We start from the raw sequence: 27,316 nt of genomic DNA, 5'->3' as shown, positions 1-27,316 counted from the left end.
CTCAACACTCATACTAAAAAGCATGTTGATGCAGATTTTTTAAAAGAGAAGTTTCTTTAAGGTAAACAATATTGTTTTACGTTAATCGGTAGCATGTTTAACAATATCGGATTTTGGGCGGATATACAACTCGGATACAATCTAATATTTGCGGGTATGTTTAAGTTTATTTACCGTACCCGGGGTACATGTAAGTAAAGTTAAGAGTACCCGGGGTACATGTACTGGTAAGTAGTACCCGAGCCGAGAATGACCAATCGAGCCTTAGTAAGTGAGTGATGGTGTATGGGATAACATGCACTGAGGGTGTATATTTTTCATGAACAAGTCAATTGAAGGTGTTAGAGATGCATTGATCCATAAGATTAAAAAGGGTAATTAACCACGGGCTTATTAAAATTAAAATGATGACATTACATTGTACCAGCTGTTTATTGTTGCAATATTTTAAATAATGTAAACAACTTACCTTGTATTAAGTTGGCTTATTGTTGTCAGGTGTAGAAACTTTTTATACTTATTTCTCTTAAGTTGCACTGGCTGAACCAAAAGAATTATGTAGTCGTTTCTAAATAATCACGAAACAACCTACTAATGCATATATGCTTGCCAGTTACTGAGTTTGTGCATTTCCATTCATTATAGTATCGGCCTTGGCAAACAGCGTAGAATCAGATGAGACGCTGTGTGGTGTCTGCTATTTCGTTACGCTGAAGATTTCCATATCGGATTATCCGCGGGTGTTTTTATGTCAAATGTTATGGTTTTTCAATAGATCATATACTTATCGTCAAAACAGCGAATTAGCGTTCACTTTATATCATTTCTGATGATCTTATTTTGTAAATATTTTCTGAGTGTTAATTCCTACGTTGCTATGTCGTCAGCCATTTTGACGGTTGCTTTGTTTACTTTCGGTTTCCACTATAAACGAAATTAATTGATTTGCTGCTCGCGTTTATTTATTGATTAAATAATAAATTATTAAACCCTAATAATATAATTGTCTCAATATCATTTATATTCAAGATATTATCGGATAAATAGAATACCATTCTAATACCAGTGTGTACTTACATTTATCTCGGAAAGCCTAGCCGTGTAAACCTCTCTTCAACTCGTCGCACACAATACGTTGAATAACACATAGATTTATGTCATGTTTATTAAAAAACCACACTGTGCACAAAAGACATGCATGTGTACTTCCGATTGATATTCAAACACAATTATTACGTCTTTGTTTATCGATTAAACGCCTAACTTTATATTAAATTAATAACGCGTAACGTCAGTTTCTTTGTTTCGTAGCAAGATGGAAGCTAGCCTAAGCGCCTTTCATGACGTCATGCGCGCGTGCTCTTTCCCATAAAAATATTTAAACGCAAAATACTCGAAAACTTGATTTTTCCCAGGTATAACGCCTACGCCAACAGGTAGATCGCATTCTTGTCCATATACATGTCAAATTTCAGCAAACGTGCTCGGCCAGTATTCAAGCGCCACAAATCGCGACTATATGCGCCAGCTTAACGAAACTTAGCCCCCTTTATCATTCGTTCGAATGAACGTCATCAATGATGACGTCCAATACAGCACTCATTCCATATACTAGAGTTGCGACACCTTAAGGGTTTCGCGGGATGGAATGAGTGGAGAGTTCAAATCAAATTGAAAATCGATTATTTCAAAATAAAAAATTGGTACGAAAAAATATGTGGGCAGTGGGTACGAAAAAAAAATAATTTGGGTACGAAAACAAATTTGAGTACGAAAAAAAAAAGGGTACGAACAAAATAAAGGTACGAAAAACTATTTGGGTACGAAACAAATGGGTACGAATAAAAAATTAGGTACGAACAAATTTGTGTACGTAAAAAATTTGAGTACGACATATGGGTACGAAAAAATTTGGGTATGAACAAATTTTTGTACGAAGAAATAATGGGTACGAACATAATATGGGCAGGAAAAAAAACTAATTTGGTTACGAAAACAAATTAGAGTACGAAAAAATAAAGGAAACAAACAAATTAGGGTACGAAAATTTTTTGGGTACGAAAAAAATTTGTACAAATAAAAATTTGGGTACGAAACAAATTTGGGTACTAAAAAAATGGGTACGATTTTTTTTATTTGGGTACGAAAAAAATGGGTATGAAAAAAAAATTGGGTACGAACACATTTGGGTACGAAAAAGATTGGTACGGAAAAAAAAATGGGTACGAACAAATTTTGGTACGAAAAACATACGGGTACGAAAAAAATGGGTACGAAAAAAAAATTGGGTACGAAAACAATTGGGAACAAAAAACATTTGGGTACGAAATAATGGGTACGAAAAAAAAAATTGGTACGAACAAAAATTGGTACGAACAAAAATTTAGGTACGAAAAAAATGGGTACGAAAAAAATTGGGCACGAAAAAAAAGGGGTACGAAAAAAATTGGGTACGAAAAATTTGGATACGAAAAACATTTGGGTACGAAACTAATGGGTACGAATTTTTTTTTAGGTACGAACAAATTTGGGTACGAAAAACATTTGGGTACGACAAAAATGATTACGAAAATCGAAAAATTGGGGTATGAAAAATCTAATTTGAATTGTCTAGCCCGTGAATTGTCTCCTGGGGGTGAATTGTCTTGGGGTTGCTATTAAGGCTACATGTACTTCCGGCCAAGCCACGTGTTTATAGCGATTGCGCACTAAAAAACACCACTTTTTCGTGATTTTATTCAAAAATTAGATTTTTCCCAGTAATAACGAATACGCCAACAGGTAGATCGCGTTATATGTACAGTTAATGGAAAATTTCATAGGGCCATACATTGTAACTCTGTGAAAAATCATCAGAACCGGCTGATAATATGCATGTCTCCTCTTGGTAGTGAAGCTTCCCATTAAGTTAAATTGAATTCCAGTCATTAGTTGCTGAGAAATAGCCCGACAAAAATTATGCACGGACGGACAGACGAAGCGGCGACTATATGCTACCCCCTTAAAAAATTTGGGGAGAGCATAATAAAAAAGTTGTGGCAATTTAAAGGTGGTACGCAAACTTTAAAATAGATTTATCAATTATATGCTTATTCTTAGTGAAAAAAAGGCCATAATTGTTACAAAATGCTTGATACAGTTATCTGCTTTTGTTTATACATTGGGGTCATGTTGGTTAAGAAGCAAAATACATGTATGAAAGCAATATGTCAATGGACATAGGAAATATATTCGAGGTGGTACGCAAACATTCCAATGCGCGCACCTACGCCGGGGTGAGTAGGATAGCTACACTATATATATTTCATATATAATAGTCGAGCTAAAAAGTAAATATACTATAAACAACAAGCTTACCTCAATCACAATTTTAATGCAATGCAGTTAAACAATAAAGTTACAATGATATGCCAGGGATTGAAACTAACTTTTTACTATTGTGGGCAACCATCTTTAGTATTTTGGTTGCCCAGATAAAGAATAACGAGCCCAGAAATATGAACATGTGAATATTATTATACATTTTTTAAATAAAATAATAGATAATTATATACATTTGCTGACAATACACATGTTCAATGCATGATGTATTATTATGAGCCTGAATTGAATCATGTCCTATTCCTATATAATGAATGTTATTTAACTAGTATTGATCCATGGTGATCAATTGTTTTTCAATTTTTATTGCACTGAATTGTTTTAAGATTTAAAAAAAAAACAAGTTTACCAACTTTTGAAATTGAGTTGCCCAGGCCAAAATCTACTTGCCCCGGGCTCATGGGAAACCACTTATTTCCATCCCTGTATGCTCTTCATTTTCTGTTCTTCCATCCCATTCTCAAAATTAATTTTAAAGCACAATATTTTTTAATAACATTTGTATGAATTACTAACCATTATCACCCAAAACACAATTTTACAACGCTGTAATCGTGTCGTAGAGATTTAGTTTACTATTATCAGTGTTCTCTTTAAATACCGGCAGCCAGCGATTCTGCCCGTTACATTTACTCTTACATTTACATGACGGCTTTTTTTCCCAAATATATCAAGTAAATGTCATAAATGCTTTTGTTTTACTGCATAGTTGCCGGCCATATAACTGGTACTCAATTTTCTGGAAAACACTGAATTATGCATGAAAAACACACAATACTTAAAATCTTAGATTCGTTTTTAAAATAAATTGACACTTATAGCTTGTCGCCATTAAAATCCAAAGATTCAAATAATTTTCCACGAGGTACGTCAACAATTGCGTAATCAAATGAATGAAAAATAAAAGTAAACAAAGCCGGATTTTACATAAATTCCAGTTTGATAAACACAACAAGGTAAAGGTACCTTGTAGTCGGTGAGATATAATAATAATACAGTTAGTAAGGCTCGTACCCTGGGTACGGTAAATATACTAAAACGTACCCGGGAATTTTAACACTAAATCTGTTGTTGTCGGGTATTTTGTAAAAATTAATTATGTTTACATTTATGTCAATTTTCTGTTCAATGGCATTTATATTATCAAAACTCATTGTTAAAATCAATGATGTGATTTAATTTTAAATCTTAAATTGTTTAAAGTCGCGTCATTGTATGACGTCGTCAAGTATAATATTTTCCGCGACATCGCACGCTCACTTTTTACCGTCATAGATTTTTTTAAAGAAACATTATTTGGTTTGCAAGGTCCGTTATAAATGGGGAATGGTTAAATGGTATTTATATTATGTTTTAACAATTAATTCATGCTGTGTAATAAATATTGAATAAGATATTTCGATATTGATTGAACATGTTTCAAATTGTTATTTATGAAACCTCTTATTCTAATGAGTGTATGCTATTATATTATACTTTGAAAAGCATATCTGTTGTACTATAATCTTATTATTCATTTTTTATTGTTAATTTCATTTATTGTAGAGAATCGTCAATGTTACATCTAGTTGCCAATGCTTGTCGTTACCCTTCTCGAAATAAAATACGCTTTTTAACAAAATACACTTTAAGAAGTGCATTTATTCTGCGCTTTCTCCAAAAAAGTGTATTTTTTCTGCGTCTTTCGTTTTAAAAGTACACTTAAGTGCATTAAAGTGTATTTTTCGAAATTAGAGCGCGTTTTTTCATAATCTTTTGAATTGCCAAGTGTATTTTTTCTGTACTTTTATATGATTGAGTGCGTCTTTTCAATGGAAGTGTATTTTTAACTATATCTTTTCCAAGACAGTGTGTCTTTTCAATTTAAGCGTATTTAAGTGTATTAATAAGTGTATCTTTTCTGGGTCTGAACATATTTTATACTTTTCATACATTATATATTAGTAGTAAAAATTTTGTAGTATTTACAAAAACAACACAAATACAAGTGTTATGTATGACATTATCAAATGTTTATTGATTATTTGAAAACATCAAGAAAAAAATACTATTCATAATAAATTTTTTAACAACAATGATTAACAGCTTTAAAAAGCACAAGTTCAACTAAATCAGGCTGTGGGTCACTTATTAAAAATACTGAATGTGTCAAAAATATTATGTGGGCTTCTGGCAAGCCCACATAATATTTTTGAAAGCCCACATAATATTTTTGACACTTTCAATATTTTTAATATTTAAATTATATTTTCTCAAATTTCTTATACTGATATTTAACCCAAATAAAATTAATATCTACCACATTGTCTACTAAACACATTTTTTAAAGGCAATTAAAATAATATTTATAATAGAATTATAATTTTCTAACACCTTTCAGTATGTCAAATTGAAATATTCACAAATAAATATAATATGCTAAGGGTTATGTGCATGTATTGTAATTTGTGATTTCATAAACAATAAACAGATTGTCATTTCTCAGTAATGATATTCAATTTAAGGTCACAAAGAGAAGAATTGTTATCAGTGATGTGTATTATTCCATAAATATTTTGGTGTTGAAATGTGCCTTTATCAGTAGATATATCTCAAGCTGACACAACAGATAAAAGATCAGCTCTCCCCCAATTAAATCAAATATGCATCATAAACACTAATCTCTTATCAGTGATGCAGCAATGCCTAACAAAGGGGTGCATATCATCTGCATACTTTTGATTGGTTGATAGTTTTTGTTTTGAAAACAAGCCACTTTTGATTGGCTTAGGGCACAGGAAGTAAATTTGTTTAAACAAGCAGGTGTCAGCAACTGATAATGAGCTACATTTTTAGACATGATTTAGCAAATTAAGATTTTAAATTGTACTTGTAGTGTCAAATGTCTTGAAATACTGTCAGCATGAAGTATTGTGTGATGAAAACAAAGTGTATTTACTACAATGTAGTAAATCAAAGGAGGTCCAAAGTGGCTGGATACTGAAGAACAGTTGTAACAGGTTTGTATTTTTATTTACCTTAGGTTACCTTAGGTGGTTTACCACCGCAGGTCTTTTGGACCTCTGTAGTGGCCTCTTCTTCGTCATCGCTATTTAATAGTCTCGGTGTTTTGCCTCCGGTTATTTCATTATAGTCACAGTTATGATCGTACACCATTGGGTGGTTTATCCAATATTTATCTAGGCGTCTTTTAAAAGTATCCGTGTTCTTGGATGTGACGACAGCACTTGGTAAATTATTCCATATGTTTACAATGCGATTGGAGAAAAAGTTCTTGCGAATGTCGCGTGCACACCTTTGTTTTAAAAGTTTTAATGGATGACCTCTATTTGTATTTGTGTTCAAAGTAAAAATTCCAACTGTTGTTCTTTTGTCATAGATATTGTTCAAGATCTTGTATGTTTCGATCATATCCCCTCGTAGTCTGCGAAATTTCAAAGTGGGTAGTTTAATCAATTTAAGTCTTTCCTCGTATGATTTATCCTTAAGTTTGGGTAACATTTTGGTTGCTCTACGTTGGACGTTTTCTATGCTATCAATGTCTTTAATTTTTGATGGACTCCATACACTGCTGGCATATTCCAGATGTGGTCTTACAATGGATTTGAATAATAATCTGAAGCTTCTAAAATCTAGAAATTTAAATGAACGTCTTATTAATCCCATCATTTTGTTGGCTTTATTTACTTGGTTTTGTATGTGTTCATCAAATTTTAATTTTGAGTTTATTGTTACACCAACATCTTTTTCATTTTCAACTCTTTCTAGAGAAACGAGGCCTCCTTCATACTTGGGCATAGTATATGATCTTATTTCTGGGGGTTTTGTTGAAATTTGTAGTATTTTGCACTTATCTGGGTGAAACTTTAACAGCCATTTGTTGCTCCATTCAAAAAGTTTATTCAAATCATCTTGGAGAATTAACTGATCATTTTTAGTCGAAATCTCACGGTATATTTTTGTATCGTCCGCAAACATAAGAACACTAGAGTTCACACATTTTGGTAAGTCATTTATGAACACCACAAATAGGATCGGTCCTAGTACGGAACCCTGAGGAATGCCGCTGGTGACAACGTGCCATTGTGAGTAGCTCCCATAGACTTGTACCCTTTGTTTACGATCGGTTAAGAAGTTCTGTACCCATTTACATGTTTGTTTGCTGATGCCATATTTTTCCAACTTGTATATTAATCTTTTGTGTGGGACCTTATCGAATGCTTTCATGAAATCTGTGTAAATTGTATCAATTTCGCCTCCTTGATCTAGTATACTAGTCCAGTGGTCCATAACCCTGAGTAACTGTAGGTTGGTTGATCGGGCTCCAATAAATCCAAACTGCTTATCACTGAATAAATCATTAGAGTTCATATGATCAACTATCCGCTTACGAATTAATTTTTCCATCAGTTTGCAGATTACGCTAGTGAGACTGACTGGTCTATAGTTCGAGGCTAATTTTTTATCTCCCTTTTTGAATAATGCTGTAATTTGTCCAATTTTCCATTCATTAGGCACAATACCCGACTTAAAAGAGCTGTTGAATATATGGCACATAGGTATTTGGATTATGTCTGACAGTTTTGACAAAACAATTGGGTGAACTTGGTCTGGACCTGGAGACTTAGATGTGTCGAGTTCGTTTAATAGGGTTTTCACTTCCTCTGGTTTAAATTCATCGTCACTTGACAGACTCTCAAAGTTAATGTTCTCCATTTTATCAAAGTTTTCATCAGTTTCTTGTGTGAATACACTAGTAAAGAATGTTGCTAGAACGTCTGCTTTATCTTGGTCACTATTAGCTATAAATAACTTCCCATCTTTCATTTCGTGTAATTCCGATATACCACTACGCGTTTTCCTTTTTGAGTTTATATATGACCAGAAGTTTTTACAGTTTGATTTGGATGTCTCCGCTATTTCCTTTTCGTATTTTTTACGCTCCTTTGCTACTATTGATTTCACTTTGTTTCTAGTCCTTGTATATATTTTGTAGTTTTCTTCGTTGTTATGTTTCATGTACTTTTCCCATGCTCGATGTTTTTGCCTAATTAATTTTCTTATTTCTTCACTAAGTGGCACACTGTTTTTCCTCACACTGCTCTTTCTCTTTGGTATGTGTTCGTTCATTTCATTGTTCAGTTTGGTCATAAATATGTCTATCATTTCATTAGTGTCCTTGTTTTCCAATAATTTATCCCAGTCCAAGGTCATTCCTTCTCTTATTTTCTCAAATTCAGCTTTTTTATAGTTAAACTTGATTGTGTTAGTATTGGAATATTGAGTATAACATACAAAGTCAAATGTTATAACTAAATGATCACTATGCCCCAAGGGGTCTTGGTAATTAATGTTTTGTACATTGTTTGAGTCGTTTGTATTGTATTATTTCTGCATCCCTTTTTTAATTAAGTTCATTGAATTAATTATGATCATTATCATGTTTATGTATTGTCTCTGGTATAAGGATAAGTAAATGCATTGTAATTTTAAGGAAAACTAACACCAATTGAAACAAAAATAGATAAATATACAAATTAAAAAGTGTTAATGTTGTGTACAGTGAATTATTATGGCTGTGTTTTATGGTTATTGTCATCTTAAACTTTATTTATAGCTAAGTCTGGTCATTACTGAATGGACTTCTTTCCCTCATATTTCAATGAGAACTTTTATATTTTGATTTTAAAGGTAAAACTCTTGCCCCAAGGAAAGAATGTGCATTATCACCTGCTAAAAAAGGAAGAAACAGGGGGATACTGACTGATGTATGGACTTTAACACCAGGTTTTTACCCTTCAAGAGTTGGCCAACTAGAGTGAAGCAGGAGAGTGGGCTGTGCTTGACTAAGAAAAGCTGGATTTGTTGAGAGGTAAAACTATACAGGTTATTGCATTTAAAATGCATCACACTTCCAGCGAGTCCAGACAGCCAAATGAGACCACGCATCTTAGTTCATTTTCAAACTGTATTGTCTACAAAACGCTATTTCTTTGATGATAAGAGTTTAGTCACATGTGATCACAGGATTAAAAAATTGCAAAAATAAACAAACAAAAACAACAAGCAAACAAACTTGCATTGATTTAAATTTCTAATTATAATCGCAACAAGATTACCATTACAGCAATATTTCATAGTTAAGTGAAACAAAAACCTTACAATTTAACAAGTATGAAGAATGCCTCGCCCTTTTGATAGTGTGTGATATCATGTTTATCTTTTGCAGATCAATACGCATTCAAGATCCTTAAGAAGAGAAGGACACAAGCAACATCAGTGGTAGATGTCACTCCAGCCCCTGCTTTTCCGGTCTCGCATGCTGCTTTCCAGGTCCCTCCAGCTGCCAAGATCAGGTCTAGGCACTGGCTGCCATCCAGGTCCCCCTGGCGGTTGCGGTCGTGTTCTCAAATGGCTGCTGTACTGGACTACTGGTCCCACCACCATATTCGGTCAAGGTCTCTCCAAATGCTGAAGTCCAGGTTCCTCCGGCCACTGCGGTTCAGGTACCCCCAACAGCTGTGACCTAGTTCTCTGCAGCAGCTGCGATCTAAATATATTGACCCACTGCGGAACACTGCGGTTAATCGTTTTTTCCATACAATCTTCCACAAATGCCTCATTTTATAATGAAGTGTACAATTCTTATGTTCATATTTGTTTGTGTTATAAAGATGATTTTCCTGCACATTGTGTTTTTTTCCCTTAAAACTGCATGGGGCTATTACTTTTTTACTGAAACATATCAGCACAAAATTGTAAAAGACTTTAACATACTTTAATACAAAAAAGTGTTTAAACCCACAGGAAACCACCTTGCCAAAAACCCACAAAAACTTACTGAGCAGGTTATTGTTTGCCAAAACCTAGCGAGTGTGCGTTTCATTGTCCATATGCTTATAAATTTAATAATTAGAATGAATTATCTTTAATGTATTTTTTTGAGATATATAAACTCAAGAAACTTACATAATTTTTGCGCCACATTACAAGTTTATTTGAATTTGTGTCACTCCTAAAATTTTCCCACGGCCTCCGAATGTCTCTCTTACCCTCTGAAAGTGTTTGTGTTTAGAAATTATTTATAACGTTATTTTTAATAAATAAATCTATTTCAGACTATAAAATACTGTTCTAGCTGTTGATATGTCCCCTTTATAGTTAAAACTGAGATAACTTGTGAGTAAATAGTTGTAAATGGTTGTATATATTTCCAAGTTTGGAAAGTTATGTAGATCTCAAATGTGCTTTCATGTCCATAGTGCTTATATATTTAATAATAAGAACGAATTATCTTTGATGTCATTTTAGGTTTTTTCATATAAACTCGAAAAACTTAAATAATTTGTGCGCCACATTACAAGTTTGGCAAGAAAAAATCTTTAACAATATTAAAAACCATGTGAGGATTGAGAAAGATTTAAAAAAAACTATTTTGCTATTTGACAATTTGGTAAGCCTACATGTATGTCTTTGTCTTTCAACATATTTTATTTGCCATTGTTATTTATTGTGATATTGTTTGAAAAAATTGTATATTGACATGTTTTTTTTCAATGCATTCTTTGTATGGAACAATGTAAACCAAAAAGTATAGGGACAGGGGGAAGCAGTTGCAGAGGAAAGCGGAAAAGCTTTTAAGCACCCATAGAATGGCCTTAACTACTTGTTTATTTTAAAATGATTTATGTGAATAAATGTGTTTATTTCAAAGTTTATTTGCTGTTGTTCTCTCAGATCATATTAAAACCGGCCACTTTTCATATCCAAATGAATGTTTTTTTAATAGACATTTTTAAAGATACACTTAAGTGCACTTTATACACTAAAAATACACTTGAGCGTTTTTTTTTCTTCAAAAAATACACTAGAGCGTATTTAAAAAAAAATACACTTGAGCGTATTTTTTCCCCCAAATTTTTCAAAAAATACACTAGAGCGTATTTTTTTCAAAAAATACACAAGAGCGTATTTAAGTGTATTTTTTCATGTTTTCCTAAGTAAATTAAAACGCTTAAAATACGCTTCAAGTGTACTTTTTGGGGAACAAAAAAAAACGGTAAGCGAATTAATACACTTAAATACACTTAAGCGTATTAATTCACTTAAAAACACTAAAGTACACTTTAAAATACACACAAAAGTGCATTTATACACTCAAAAAGTGTATTATTTGAACAGAAAAATGCACTTGTTTAGTTAAATGCGCTTTAAAGCGCATGTTATTGGCACCATATTTTTTTCAGCAAAAAATACGGTGCCAATAACATGCGCTTTAATGCGCATTAAAAGCGCATTTAATGCGCATTAAATGCGCATTTAGTGCACTTTTTCGAGAAGGGTAGTGTTAGTTTTCTATGCTTGTTATCATTGTTGTCAATTTTAGTCGTCAATCCTTATCGTCATTATACATGAAGGAAATAAAAGCAGAAACAGAGACGTATTCTTGATTACTTGATTATTCCTACGGCGTCCTCTCAACACTCATACTAAAAAGCATGTTGATGCAGATTTTTTAAAAGAGAAGTTTCTTTAAGGTAAACAATATTGTTTTACGTTAATCGGTAGCATGTTTAACAATATCGGGTTTTGGGCGGATATACAACTCGGATACAATCTAATATTTGCGGGTATGTTTAAGTTTATTTACCGTACCCGGGGTACATGTAAGTAAAGTTAAGAGTACCCGGGGTACATGTACTGGTAAGTAGTACCCGAGCCGAGAATGACCAATCGAGCCTTAGTAAGTGAGTGATGGTGTATGGGATAACATGCACTGAGGGTGTATATTTTTCATGAACAAGTCAATTGAAGGTGTTAGAGATGCATTGATCCATAAGATTAAAAAGGGTAATTAACCACGGGCTTATTAAAATTAAAATGATGACATTACATTGTACCAGCTGTTTATTGTTGCAATATTTTAAATAATGTAAACAACTTACCTTGTATTAAGTTGGCACATTGTTGTCAGGTGTAGAAACTTTTTATACTTATTTCTCTTAAGTTGCACTGGCTGAACCAAAAGAATTATGTAGTCGTTTCTAAATAATCACGAAACAACCTACTAATGCATATATGCTTGCCAGTTACTGAGTTTGTGCATTTCCATTCATTATAGTATCGGCCTTGGCAAACAGCGTAGAATCAGATGAGACGCTGTGTGGTGTCTGCTATTTCGTTACGCTGAAGATTTCCATATCGGATTATCCGCGGGTGTTTTTATGTCAAATGTTATGGTTTTTCAATAGATCGTATACTTATCGTCAAAACAGCGAATTAGCGTTCACTTTATATCATTTCTGATGATCTTATTTTGTAAATATTTTCTGAGTGTTAATTCCTACGTTGCTATGTCGTCAGCCATTTTGACGGTTGCTTTGTTTACTTTCGGTTTCCACTATAAACGAAATTAATTGATTTGCTGCTCGCGTTTATTTATTGATTAAATAATAAATTATTAAACCCTAATAATATAATTGTCTCAATATCATTTATATTCAAGATATTATCGGATAAATAGAATACCATTCTAATACCAGTGTGTACTTACATTTATCTCGGAAAGCCTAGCCGTGTAAACCTCTCTTCAACTCGTCGCACACAATACGTTGAATAACACATAGATTTATGTCATGTTTATTAAAAAACCACACTGTGCACAAAAGACATGCATGTGTACTTCCGATTGATATTCAAACACAATTATTACGTCTTTGTTTATCGATTAAACGCCTAACTTTATATTAAATTAATAACGCGTAACGTCAGTTTCTTTGTTTCGTAGCAAGATGGAAGCTAGCCTAAGCGCTTTTCATGACGTCACGCGCGCGTGCCCTTTCCCATAAAAATATTTAAACGCAAAATACTCGAAAACTAGTTTTTTCCTAGGTATAACGCCTACGCCAACAGGTAGATCGCATTCTTGTCCATATACATGTCAAATTTCAGCAAAAGTAACCGACTAGTTTTCAAGCGCCACAAATCGCGACTATATGCACCAACTTAATGAAACTTAGCCCCCTTTATCATTCGTTCGAATGAACGTCATCAATGATGACGTCCAATACATCACTCATTCCATACTAGAGTTGCGACACCTTAAGGGTTTCGCGGGATGGAATGAGTGGGAACTAAAAAATGTGGGTTCGAAAATTTTGGGTAAGAAAATGTGGGAACACAAATTTTGGGTACTAAACAAATGTGGGTACGAACATTTTGGTTACGAAAAAAAATGTGGGTACGAAAATTGTGGGTACAATGGGTCAATGTTAAGGTTTTAGCATGGCGGACGCTGGACGGCGAAAAGACACGATACGACACGATGAGCTGCCTATGACAATACCTCAGGTATTCTCCGAAAACAGCCGAGCGCATATGCATAAGTCAGTGAGTAATACTCAACAAGACTATTGTCAAGCAAATTTGTCCCCTAACGGCTCAACCATTGTCAGAATTTATTTTATTATTTATTGCCATTGAAACCAGAATTTTTGACGTAGGAACAAAATGAAATCACGTGCATAATGTCCTTACTGCCATCTATCCATGTTTCAAGTTTCATGAAAAAATATTAAGAACTTTTAAAGTTATCGCAGGATTCAGAAAAGTGTGACAGACTGACTGACTGACTGACTGACGGACACACAGAGCACAAACCATAAATCCCCTCCGGTGAAACCGGTAGTGGACTAATAAAAGCTAGGCACGGCATATAAAATCAGAACCACTGGGTCGAATCTGCTGAAACTTGGCCACATTATAGATTATAGTCCAAACAAGCTACAGAATGAGCGTTTTTGGACCTGGCAGCGTAAAACATTAACCAATAATGGACAGCACAAAATGGGTCATTTTGTACAAAAAATGTAAACTTTGAGTGCCATTTAATGACCTTTAGACATCAGAAAGTTGCAAATTTTTAATATTCTGCACACTTCACTTGTTTTTTTTTACAAATTTAGAAGCATTTATGCTTGGGATGTATATAAACCATGTTATTCAGTGTCAAATTTGGCAAAAAATCACAATACAATCCCAAAAATGGCTAAGCAGCAATGCCCCTTTAACATTATTCCTTATATTTAATTGTATTGTTTAAAAAGATAACTGTGTATATTTAATCATAATGGCTCTGTATATCACACATGATAGGGCACTGCTGGGGCTTGAACCCAGAACTCATCTCACATTGTAAGATGCGTTTTTCAATTAAACTACAATGACTGTATCTTGTGAAGTGGAGCCAACATACACCCACATACCGGTAAGTGAAAAAATCATTCTGTCCATATATTTGTACTGGGCGTTAGTGAAAGTGAAAGTCTTTTTCCAGGTTTTCCCTGATTTCCAGGTTGGCTGGAAACCATGTTTAACTATGATAAAATCGAGGGTTTGGCGCAAAACTATTGTAACTATGATTTTTTCTCAAAACCACTTTCCACTAAAATTGTACATATTTTCATACCCTGCATCCATAAAAAAAATATCACAGTTATATAATTAACATGTACAATTTTATAGTGATCCTGCAAAAATGTTGTATCTAAAATATGTAAAGAATGTATTGCAACACTATTGTATTTCAAGATACATTAGTGTTGCAATAACATATTTGAATCCAAACAAAAAGTCATATTGCAATACTATGGTATCTATAGATACAATAGTGTTGCACATATATACTCAGTAGTTATATATTTTCCTTTTTATTGCAACACTATTGTTACTCAAGATACAATAGTTTTGCAAATTAATTTGCATGTATTTTCATATAAATATATTTTGTGCAAAACTATTGTAACTTGAGTTACAATAGTAATGAACCAAGTTTTACTGCATTTCCAATATATTTTCAGTGTAAATAACATTACCGATGTTTGAATTTACACAGGTACATAAGTTTAAGTATGGCATTTCTGACTATGATAAATAACATTTTGATGTTTTAATGTATACAGGTACATAAGGCTAGGTATGGTATTTCTGACTATAATAAATTACATTATTAGGATGTTTGAATTTACACGGGTACATTAGTCGAGGAATGGTATTCCTGACTGTGGTAGAAAACATTAAGAATGTTTGAATTTACACGAGTACATTATTCAAGGTATGGTAAATCTGACTGTGGTAAATAACATTAAGAATGTTTAAATTTACACAGGTACATAAGTCAAGGTATGGTATTTCTTACTATGATAAATAACATTAAGGATGTTTGAATTTACATAAGTCACGGTATGGTACTCCTGACTATGATAAATAGCATTTAGGATGTTTGAATTTACACGGGTACTTTAGTCAAGGTATGGTATTTCTGACCATATGATTAATAACATTTAGGATGTTTGAATTGACACAGGTACATTAGTCAAGGTATAGTATTTCTGACAATGATAAATAACATTTAGGATGTTTGAATTTGCACGTGTACATTAGTCAAGGTATGGTATTCCGGACTATGGTAAATAATATTTAGGATGTTTGAAATTACACAGGAACATTATTGAAGGTAGAGTATTTCTGACTGTAGTAAATAGCATTAAGGATGTTTGAATTTACACGGGTACATCTGAGTATGATAAATAACATTTAAGATGTTTGAATTTACACCGGTACATTAGTCAAGGTATGGAATTTCTGATTATGGTATAAATAACTAGGGATACGAGAGGTTACAAATATAATTAACTGGTTAATCTTTTTCAGTAACCGGTCATTAACCGGTTACCGAAACGCCTTATGTAGTTTAAATAATTTTTAGTACGTAAAAAATGTCATACAGCTCGAACCACTCCGTAGAAACAAAAGTTATTTCAAATTTGAAATCGCTTGTGTTGATAACATGCCAGTTTGATAATAAAATGTACTATACAAATTATTTTCATAATTTTGTAAATGTATGCTATATATTTTTTTATTTTTCCTGTGTAAATGCATAGGAGTAAAAAATTAAAGAACTACACAATGTTCATTTTTATGTTTTATTAACTTATTTTTGGTTGGGCCGCTTATATTACGTTTACGTCGTTTCGTTCACAAAAATGGCGTATTCCTTTGTTCGTTCTGTTATAATATTTAAAACTCAAATTGCCTTAATATAGAAATGTTTTTTTCCTTTCAATGCGACGTAAAGTGGGCTATGTGTGTTCAACGAATCCGCACCTCTTCTTATTCGATAATTGCATACAATGTATTTTGTTGTTTGCATTTTAGCGTTTGTAGACGAAGCTGTATCGTTTGATTTTCATTTTACAATAAAAAATGTGCATAAAATAAAGGACACAAAAGCAAATTAAATTAATTTTGAACGAAATGTATGTTGAATATTTAATATAATCAGTACATTTATTAAATAGCGATGTAACTAAGTATAATGATCTTGAATACTGATAGTTACGTATGTTAGTAAACGTACCATAGCGCACAAATTTTACGCAATTACACGAATACATAATTTAATGGGTTTATTTTAAAAATATTTCTATTTGATGTTTAATAATTTAATTAGTTCATAATTTGCTTTCTTAAATAAAACTTGCATCGGACAGTAATGGTCGTATTGTTGGACGCACATTATCACAATGATATTAATTTTTAACTCGTAAAGATTGTAACTACGAATGCAATTCTTCATAAAATTGTTACTTATAAACACGGTATTTTCGCGAGCAATCAGTGTTGGATATTGGTTAACAAAACATCAAAATAAGCCGTCCAAAGTCTCAACTGTTTTTTATTGCGAGTTCAATAAACGTGGCAATTACGTCTTCGCTAATACCGGTAGATCCCACTCACCGCAGTTCGCTAGTTAAATTTTAGCGAGTCAAAAGACTAATAGTATCAGTTATCAAAACGTACCCCCTATTTGTTATCACAAAGGTATTGATTAATTGCTTTATTACTTTGTTGACATGTTATTTATTACCGGCAATGGTGCGGCCTGTTGTTCTTACAAGTCGCCAGCGCAAGTTGGCAGTATGCCACACGAAAAAAGTAAACAAGTACGAATTATTCCATGAAAAAAGCAACATAATCAAATATTTTTTTCTAGGTTAACCTTTTCCGAAAATGTAAACGATTAACTGGTCGTTTCAGAAGGTTAACCGGTTAGCCGGTTTACTTCTTGCATCCCTATAAATAACATTAAGGATGTTTGAATTTACACGGGTATATTAGTCAAGGTATGGTATTCCTGACTATGATAAATAACATTTAGGATGTTTGAATGTAAACGGGTACATTCGTCAAGGTATAGTATATCTGACTATGATATAACATTAAGGATATTTGAATTTACACAGGACATATTAGCCAAGGTATGGTATATCTGACTATTATAAATAACATACAGGATGTTTGAATTTACAAGGGTACATTGGTCAATGTATGGTATTTCTGACTATGATAAGTAACATTTAAGATGTTTAAATTTACATGGGTACATGAGTAAATGTATAGTATTGCTGGCTATGATAAATTACATTTAGGATTTTTGAATTTACACGGGTACATTAGTCAACGTATGGTATTGCTGACTATGATAAATAACATTTAGGATGTTTGAATTTACACCGGTACATTTGTCAAAGTATGGTTTTCCTGACTATGATAAATTACATTAAGGATGCTTGAATTTTAACACCGGTACATTTGTTAAGGTATGGTACTCCTGACTATGATAAATAGCATTTAGGATGTTTGAATTTACACGGGTACATCAGTCAAGGTGTGGTATTCCAGACTATAATAGTAAATAACATTAAGGATGTTTGAACTTACACAGGTACATTAGTCAAGGTGTGGTACTCCTGACAATGATAAATAGCATTTAGGATAATTTTACACAGGAACATCAGTCAAGGTATGGTACATTATTTAAGGTATGGTATTTCTGGCTGTGGTAAATAGCATTTAGGATGTTTACATTTACACAGGTTTATAAAGCAAGGCATGGTATATCTGACTATGATAAATAACATTTAGGATGTTAACATTTACACCGGTACATAAGTCAAGGTATGGTATTTCTGATTATGGTACATAACATTTAGGATGTTTGAATTTACACTTGTAAATTAGTCAAGGTATGGTATTCCTGACTTTGATAAATAACATTAAGGATGTTTGAATTTAAACGGGTACATTAGTCAAGGTATGGTATATCTGACTATGATAAATAACATTTAGAATGTAAGAATTTACACGGGTACATTAGTAAAGGTATCATGGCATTCCTTACAGTGGTAGATAACATTTAGAATGTTTCAATTAACACGGGTTTATTTGTCAAGGTATGGTATATCTGACTATGATAAATAACATTTGGGATGTTTGAGTTTACACGGGTACATCTGAGTCAAGGTATGGAATATCTGACTATAAATAAAAACATTTCGGATGTTTGAATTTACACTGGTACATTAGTCAAGTTACGGTATTTCTGAGTATGGTAACTAATATTTAGGATATTTTAATCACATGGGTACATTAGTCAAGGTATGGTATTCCTGACTATGATAAATAGCATTTAGGATGTTTGAATTTACACGGGTACATCAGTCAAGGTATGATATTTCAGACTATGGTAAATAACATTAAGGATGTTTGAATTTACACAGGTACATATTAAGTCAAGGTGTGGTATATCTGACTATGAAAAATAACACTCAGGATGTTTGAATTTAAACGGATACATTATTCAAGGTATGGCATATTTGACTATGATAAATAACATTTTGATGATTGAATTTACAAGGGTACATTAGTCAAGGTATGATATTTCTGACTATGATGAATAACATTAAGGATGTTTGAGTTTACACGGTCGGGTACATCAGTCAACGTATGGTATTGCTGACTATGATAAATAACATTTAGTACAATTAAGTTAAATGTACACGGGTATTGGTGTTTTATCAGTACCGATATGGTTTCATGAGTTAAATCTGATGCAACGACCAAGAAATTCAAAGGAGGATTCTGTTGAATCAAATTGAAATGGGAAAAAGACAGAGACCTCATAAGGGGCCTTTTCACAGATTTTGGCATGTATTGAAGATTGTCATTAAATGCTTTATATTGATAATTGTAAACATTGGATCAACAAAGCTCCAGTAAAACAAGAATGAAATAAAAAAAGAAGAAAAAAAACAGTAACCCTCAGCTGAGCTGGAATCACTGACCCCTGGAGTCCTGGAGTAAACGTCTACCGCTAAGACCACTCGGCCATCTGTGCTTATACAATGATTGATGTATTTGATATTTTATATACCGTAAGCAATCCTCGTAGATTAACAAAATATAAAAACAACAACAGAACTCTCCAAATTATTCATTTGTTTCCTGTTGCAACGCTTTATAATTTCAGGTTTTTAAATTGTCAAAAGATGCATAATGGATAATTTAGAGCATCGTAATTGTTCCGAATTTTACTGTTTCCTCACCAAATATCATAACTATAACGAAAATTTGCAAATCTGAAACAACTTTTTTTTATTTTTTCAATTTACCAAAACGTGAAAAAGGCACATTTAATGCTTTGCAAAGCTCATGCCATTCCATTGGTGTCCAACATACATTCTTCTTTCTCCTCCTTTATGAAAATTTTGTATGAAAGTTACTGATGAAGTAATGTTTATATGTTAGCATTAAGTATCATTTTAATGTTTTGGATTTTTTGTTTTGTTTGTTTATAATGAAGTTATGGACCTAAACATTAGAAATATAGGAATAGTGTGTAATTATAACAATACATGTTTTAATTGCATAATGCAGACTTTTAATTCACATATCAATTGCCAATTATTTCACAAGTTCTGCAATTAAATGACTGTCTTTATACATTATTTGATTATAACTATGGCATTTTAGTATAATGGCATACAATGGGAATTAAACAAATCTTTGCTAAATAAAAAAAAATAAGATTAAGGAAATAACATATTTCAATTTTATATTAAAGGTACTTAAGGTAAATCTACTTTTGTAAATATTAAAGATACCTATCATATCAAGACTTAAGTGTTTATTTTCACTTGCAACTGTTATGTGGCATTGTATCAATGATTATTGATATTATTATCATAGTACACTCATTTAAATTTGTTTATTTTGATGGAATGTTATTTTGTAAGATACCAGTCTTGTCAGTTGTAAGTACCTGGCCAGTCATGGTGTGCATTTTCTACTGTAACAGTTGAAATGAAACCAACCGTCCATCGAAGTATACTTAATTTAATGTCATTAAAAGATTTCTTCCCTTCTTTATAATTACATTATAAAATTAAGGTTATAAACAAAAGGACATGTCCATTAAAAATCTTCCTTTATAGTTACAATATTTCTTGGATATGTCAAAACCATCAATTTTAGATAAAAACTTAGTGCAAAAGTAATGTATCTTTAGATACAATAGTTTTGCACCAAATTATATTGGCTAAAAAGGAATAAATTTTAACGCAACAGTATTGTATCTTGATATTAATCAAATACATTTAAATGAATCAATATTTAAACAAATTGTTAACTGTTATGTTTAAATACAGTTATTTACTACAAGTTTTAGCCTGGTTTTTATCAGGAAGTGAAAATTAGGGAAACAAGGATGTTTTTTTGATCTCCTGTAAAATTCTAAAAATGTGAGTTACAATAGTTTTGCGCCAAACCCTCGAAATGTTCTTTAGATGCCATGTGTATTAATATATAGGTCTATTTTTCTGAGATATTAATGAAAATGCCTTTGGGTATGTGGCGAATATTTAAAAAATCTGCAACTTGATATATGGTGCTAACACGGTAAAATTGTATGAGCCCAAATTATAATAGATGAATGCGTATTATGCTTCTCTGCTTATACTATGACGACATGTTCATACAATGTCATTTTTATTATTATACATGTATATGCCAAATTTAATGAAAAAGACTTGAAAATGTGTGTCGCAAGATACCAAGTACGAAAAAAATCAGCATTTTTATGTAGCGTCATCACACGGTAAAATTATTTGTGCCCAAAATAATAATAGATGAATGCATATAAGGCTTCAATGTTGCTTATACTATGACTACTGGTTCATACGATGCCATTTTTATAAATATCTATGCCAAATTTAATGAAATAGACATGAAAATGTGTGTCGCCAGGTACCAAGTAAGAAAAAAATCAGCATTTTTATCTAGGGTCTTTACACGGTTAAATTATTTGTGCACAAATAATAATAGATGAATGCATATTAGGCTTCAATGTTGCTTATACAATGACTACTGGTTCATACAATGCCATTTTTATAAATATCTATGCCAAATTTAATGAAATAGACTTGAAAATGTGTGTCGCCAGGTACCAAATAAGAAAAAAATCAGCATTTTTATATAGGGTCTTCACACAGTAAAATTATTTGTGCCCAAGTAATAATAGATGAATGCATATTAGGCTTCAATGTTGCTTATACTATGACTACTGGTTCATACGATGCCAATTTTATTAATATCTATGCCAAATTTAATGAAATAGACTTGAAAATGTGTGTAGCCAGGTACCAAGTAAGAAAAAAATCAGCATTTTTATGTAGGGTCTTCACACAGTAAAATTATTTGTGCCCAAATAAGAATAGATGAATGCATATTAGGCTTCAATGTTGCTTATACTATGACTAATGGTTCATACGATACCATTTTTATAAATATCTATGCCAAATTTAATGAAATAGACTTGAAAATGTGATTCGCCAGTTACCAAGAAAGAAAAAAATCCGCATTTTTATGTAGGGTCTTCACACGGTAAAATTATTTGTTCCCAAATAATAATAGATGAATGCATATTAGGCTTCAATGTTGCTTATACTATGACGATATGTTCATACAATGCCATTTTTAAAAATATCTATGCCAAATTTAATGAAATAGAATTAAAATGTGTGTCGCCAGGTACCAAGTAAGAAAAAAATCAGCATTTTTATGTAGGGTCTTCACATGGTGAAATTATTTGTGCCAAAAATAATAACAGATGAATGCATATTAGGCTTCAATGTTGCTTATACTATGACTACTGGTTCATACAATGCCATTTTTAAAAATATCTATGCCAAATTTAATGAAATAGACTTGAAAATGTGTGTCGCCAGGTACCAAGTAAGAAAAAATCAGCATTTTTATGTAGGGTCTTCACACGGTAAAATTATTTGTGCCCAAATAATAATAGATGAATGCATATTAGGCTTCAATGCTGCTTATACTATGACTACTGGTTCATACGATGCCAGTTTTATAAATATCTATGCCAAATTTAATGAAATAGACTTGAAAATGTGTGTCGCCAGGTACCAAATAAGAAAAAAATCAGCATTTTTATGTAGGATCTTCACACGGTAAAATTGTTTGTGCCCAAATAATAATACATGTAGATGAATGCATATTAGGCTTCAATGTTGCTTATACTATGACTACTGGTTCATACGATGCCATTTTTTAAAATATCTATGCCAAATTTAATGAAAAAGACTTGAAAATGTGTGTCGCCAGGTACCAAGTAAGAAAAAAATCATCATTTTTATGTAGGGTCTTCACACAGTAAAATTATTTGTGCCCAATTAATAATAGATGAATGCATATTAGGCTTCAATGTTGCTTATACTATGACAACTGGTTCATACGATGCCAATTTTATAAATATCTATGCCATATTTAATGAAATAGACTTGAAAATGTGTGTCGCCAGGTACCAAGTAAGAAAAAAATCAGCATTTTTATGTAGGGTCTTCACACAGTAAAATTATTTGTGCCCAAATAATAATAGATAAATGCATATTAGGCTTCAATGCAGGGTTGGCATATTGACCGGTCAATTGAGTATTGACCGGGCCGGCGGTCAATACCTGGTTAAAACCGGTCAATACTGGTCATTACTGGTCGACAGTCTTCACGCTAAATATTTTAGCCAAATAGCCCTTCGGGCTAATACGATGGAATTTTGAATAGCCCGAAGACATGTTCAATAGCCCGAGGAGGTCAATTTAAATTTTATGACTTTTTTGGCCAGGAACACCAAAATAGTTATTAACAATCAGAAAATCTACTTCCATTAGTAAAAACAGATGCATGTGATTACAGTAATAAAGGGTATAATGTTTCCTTTTGAAATGCATTTTATACAAAATGCACCAGATAATTATGCTGTTTATTGTAACTTTATTATTACACATGTTCTCATTCAATGATTCCATTAATCAGTTTGACCGGTGTTTTGTTTTATTTTAAAGCGAATTATTATCATGTTTAAAAAATATCTGAAAAACTTCAAAAATACATCAGCCTATTAAAATAACAGATTATTATCGTATTATTACTAGGACAATCGCCGGTGAATTTCTGAATTGTCGGCATGTGACTTCAGAACAAAAGGCCACTGGGTGTGTTAATTGCCCAATCTACAAGTGACAATGTCTGCTTCTTTAATTTACTCCCGATGTTTTGATAAGCATGTGTCAACCGTGAAAAGTATTGTATATTCGTAAACAGATTATAAGTAGCAAAATAGGTCACGTAGCAGAACGAGATTACAGAATAAACGAAAGTACTACAATTATTAATAATACATTAAAAAAACTTATTCTAATGCGCAAAAATAATTGATTAAAACACATGGAAACCTACCTGTAATAAGTATCAATTTGTTTTAACCCAATGCGTACAATATCCCTTACAGACTCTTTAATTTTTTTTGAAAAAATTACTTGTCCATTTTTCATGAATCAAATTAAATACGCTTCTAGATTGGTCATTATTTTAAAACATTACGAAGTGCCCGATGCGCGAACATCCCGGAACGTGATCTACACATGTTCAGTTTGAATAACCTCATCTTGGTTGGGCGTCAATTGCATCATTACTTTAAATAGCAACATACCCGGATGCTTACACGACAGTTTAGAAAAATGGCGGCCGCATGCTTTAAAACGTCATTTTAGGCATTTAAATAGCAAATTTAAACGTGCTTCTTAAAAACGCGTATAAATCAGGATATACAACTCGGATACAATCTAATATTTGCGGGTTTGTTTAAGTTTATTTACCGTACCCAGGGTACATGTAAGTAAAATTAAGAGTACCCGGGGTACATGTACCGGTAAGTAGTACCCGAGCCGAGAATGACCAATCGAGCCTTAGTAAGTGAGTGATGGTGTATGGGATAACATGCACTGAGGGTGTATATTTTTCACGAACAAGTCAATTGAAGGTGTTAGAGATGCATTGATCCATAAGATTTAAAAGGGTAATTAACCACGGGCTTATTAAAATTAAAATGATGACATTACATTGTACCGGCTGTTTATTGTTGTATACTGTAAGCTTGCAATATTTTAAATAATGTAAACAACTTACCTTGTATTAAGTTGGCACATTGTTGTCAGGTGTAGAAACTTTTTATACTTATTTCTGTTTAGTTGCACTGGCTGAACCAAAAGAATTATGTAGTCGTTTCTAAATAATCACGAAACAACCTACTAATGCATATATGCTTGCCAGTAACTGAGTTTGTGCATTTCCATTCATTATATTATCGGCCTTGGCAAACAGCGTAGAATCAGATGAGACGCCGTGTGATGTCTGCTATTTCCATATCCACGGGTGTTTTTATGTCAAATGTTACGGTTTTTCAATAGATCGTATACTTATCTACAAAACAGCGAATTAGCGTTCACTTTACATCATTTTTAATTATGTTATTTTGTTAGTACTTTCTCGCGTTTTTTTCGAACCTGTATTGGCAGCCATTGGTCGACGCCGTCTGCTATTTCGAACGATGAAGATTTCCATATCCACTGGCGTTTTTTTATGTCAAATGTTAGTGTTTTCCAATAGATCGTATACTTATCTACAAAACAGCGAATTAGCGTTCACTTTACATCATTTCTGATGATCTTATTTTGTAAATAATTTCTGAGCGTTAATTCCTACGTTGCTATGTCGTCAGCCATTTTGACGGTTGGTTTGTTTACTTTCGGTTTCCACTACAAACGAAATTAATTGATTTGCTGCTTGCGTTTATTTATTGATTAAATAATAAATTATTAAACCCTAATAATGTAATTGTCTGAATATCATTTATATTCAAGATATTATCGGATAAATAGAATACCATTCTAATACCAGTGTGTACTTACATTTATATCAGAAAGCCTAGCCGTGTAAACCTTTCTTTAACTCGTCGCACTCAATACGTTGAATAACACATAGATTTATGTCATGTTCATTAAAAAACCACAATGTGCACAAAAGACATGCATGTGTACTACCGATTGATATTCAAACACAATTATTACGCCTTTGTTTATCGATTAAACGCCTAACTGAATTAATAACGCGTAACGTCAGTTTCTTTGTTTCGTAGCAAGATGGAAGCTAGCCTAAGCGCTTTTCATGACGTCACGCGCGCGTGCCCTTTCCCATAAAAATATTTAAACGCAAAATACTCGAAAACTTGATTTTTCCCAGGTATAACGCCTACGCCAACAGGTAGATCGCATTCTGGTACATATACATGTCAAATTTCAGCAAACGTGTTCGGCCAGTTTTCAAGGCGCTCAAATCGCAGTGATTTGCACCAACTTAACGAAACTTAGCCCCCTTTATCATTCGTTCGATTGAACGTCATCAATGATGACGTCCAATACATCACTCATTCCATATAAAGGCGTTTTAGTTTAATTTCTAAAATAACAATTTGAAACCATTAACATATTGCTCGACTGGTTGCGACTTTAAAGCATACGATGATCTGCGGAATACGCCATGCGTTTTTGATTGGTTTTCACGTGCTTCCTCTTTTGCAGCTGACGGTCAGGTGGACGAGCAGGAATTCAAGGAGGCCATGCATAAATTTGTTGAAGGGTGTTTAACTGGCGTTAAATAATGAGTCCATAATTGTGTGAAAACTGCTTGTATACGATTAGCTCATACATAATTTTTAATTATTACCAAATGTCTGCTTATTTCAAAACTATACAAAACCAAACTGCCATGGTTAGGTAGGAGATGCAATTGATGACGTATTACACGTTTCTATATATGAATTCAAATAAATAAATACAGTTATACTGATTTCATGAGACATTTTGACAGTAGTTGCTAGCAGAAGGCTTTGGTTCAAGCGTATATCCGTAATTCTTTTCAAATTATACTTTGTACAAAAGCTTAAATGCTTTTCAAATGAATGATGTATAGCCTCACATTAGCCACTAAATCATTTGTGATGTTCAAAAGATTAACACTCTCTCGATATTTACAAAATAATCCAACTTTAATCGGTGTTTTGTAATCGTATTTACCAATCTTAACGCACATAAATTAGTTTTAAGATTCTCATCCCGGGTTTGACAACAAACAGGTAGCGGGTAAATTGATACTTTTTGATGTTTTATACCATCTTAACAATTGATGATTGTCGAGACCATAGTGCGATATTTATACTGATTAATAATTATTTCATGCATGAACTTTTATGTGTGCTACTTTGTAATTATATCTTTGGCTTGATTGAATAAATATTTAGCTTAACACTTATGTTTCGGTATATCTGACATTACTGTATATGCATCCACCGAACTTCGTCTCAGGAATAGCAGCCACATACATAGCCAATTGTAAGAAAAAACAATTCAGAAATAACTGAAAACTGCGCACGTGGACATTGTGTCTTGCAAATCGACACCTCACTGGGATGACATGTTTCAAGTTTCACTTTATTCGCTTTAGGAATTTAGAAGTAGTCCGCTCCATATACGTATAAAATTTCATGCGGAGAAACCGACAAAACAACTAGAATGACTATAATAATCCTTATCATAATAATGTTGTGTTATAACCCCCGAATAACCATTATCTATGATTTTGTGTTGTAACCCCCAAATATTTCATAGTTCCTATTTTTACA

The 27,316-nt window shown here is 32.7% G+C and overlaps 3 long non-coding RNA genes across 3 annotated transcripts; 1 reads left to right on the top strand and 2 right to left on the bottom strand.

Annotated features, from left to right (window-relative positions):
- Positions 1–601: 601 nt before the first annotated feature.
- Positions 602–1,605, bottom strand: LOC127845027 (uncharacterized). Its single transcript, XR_008033027.1, has 2 exons — positions 1,078–1,605; positions 602–710 (listed from the first exon to the last, which is right to left on the bottom strand). It is a non-coding gene; the product is annotated as an uncharacterized LOC127845027 (long non-coding RNA).
- A 4,543-nt stretch (positions 1,606–6,148) lies between these two features.
- Positions 6,149–11,099, top strand: LOC127845025 (uncharacterized). The gene is made up of 3 exons (XR_008033025.1): positions 6,149–6,380; positions 9,073–9,253; positions 9,611–11,099. It is a non-coding gene; the product is annotated as an uncharacterized LOC127845025 (long non-coding RNA).
- A 1,359-nt stretch (positions 11,100–12,458) lies between these two features.
- On the bottom strand, positions 12,459–13,423 carry LOC127845026 (uncharacterized). The gene is made up of 2 exons (XR_008033026.1): positions 12,935–13,423; positions 12,459–12,567 (listed from the first exon to the last, which is right to left on the bottom strand). It is a non-coding gene; the product is annotated as an uncharacterized LOC127845026 (long non-coding RNA).
- Positions 13,424–27,316: the final 13,893 nt, after the last annotated feature.

The sequence above is a fragment of the Dreissena polymorpha genome, chromosome 9 (assembly GCF_020536995.1).
Source record: "Dreissena polymorpha isolate Duluth1 chromosome 9, UMN_Dpol_1.0, whole genome shotgun sequence".
NCBI lineage: Eukaryota > Metazoa > Mollusca > Bivalvia > Myida > Dreissenidae > Dreissena > Dreissena polymorpha.
This window is presented reverse-complemented; position numbering and strand designations above follow the sequence as displayed.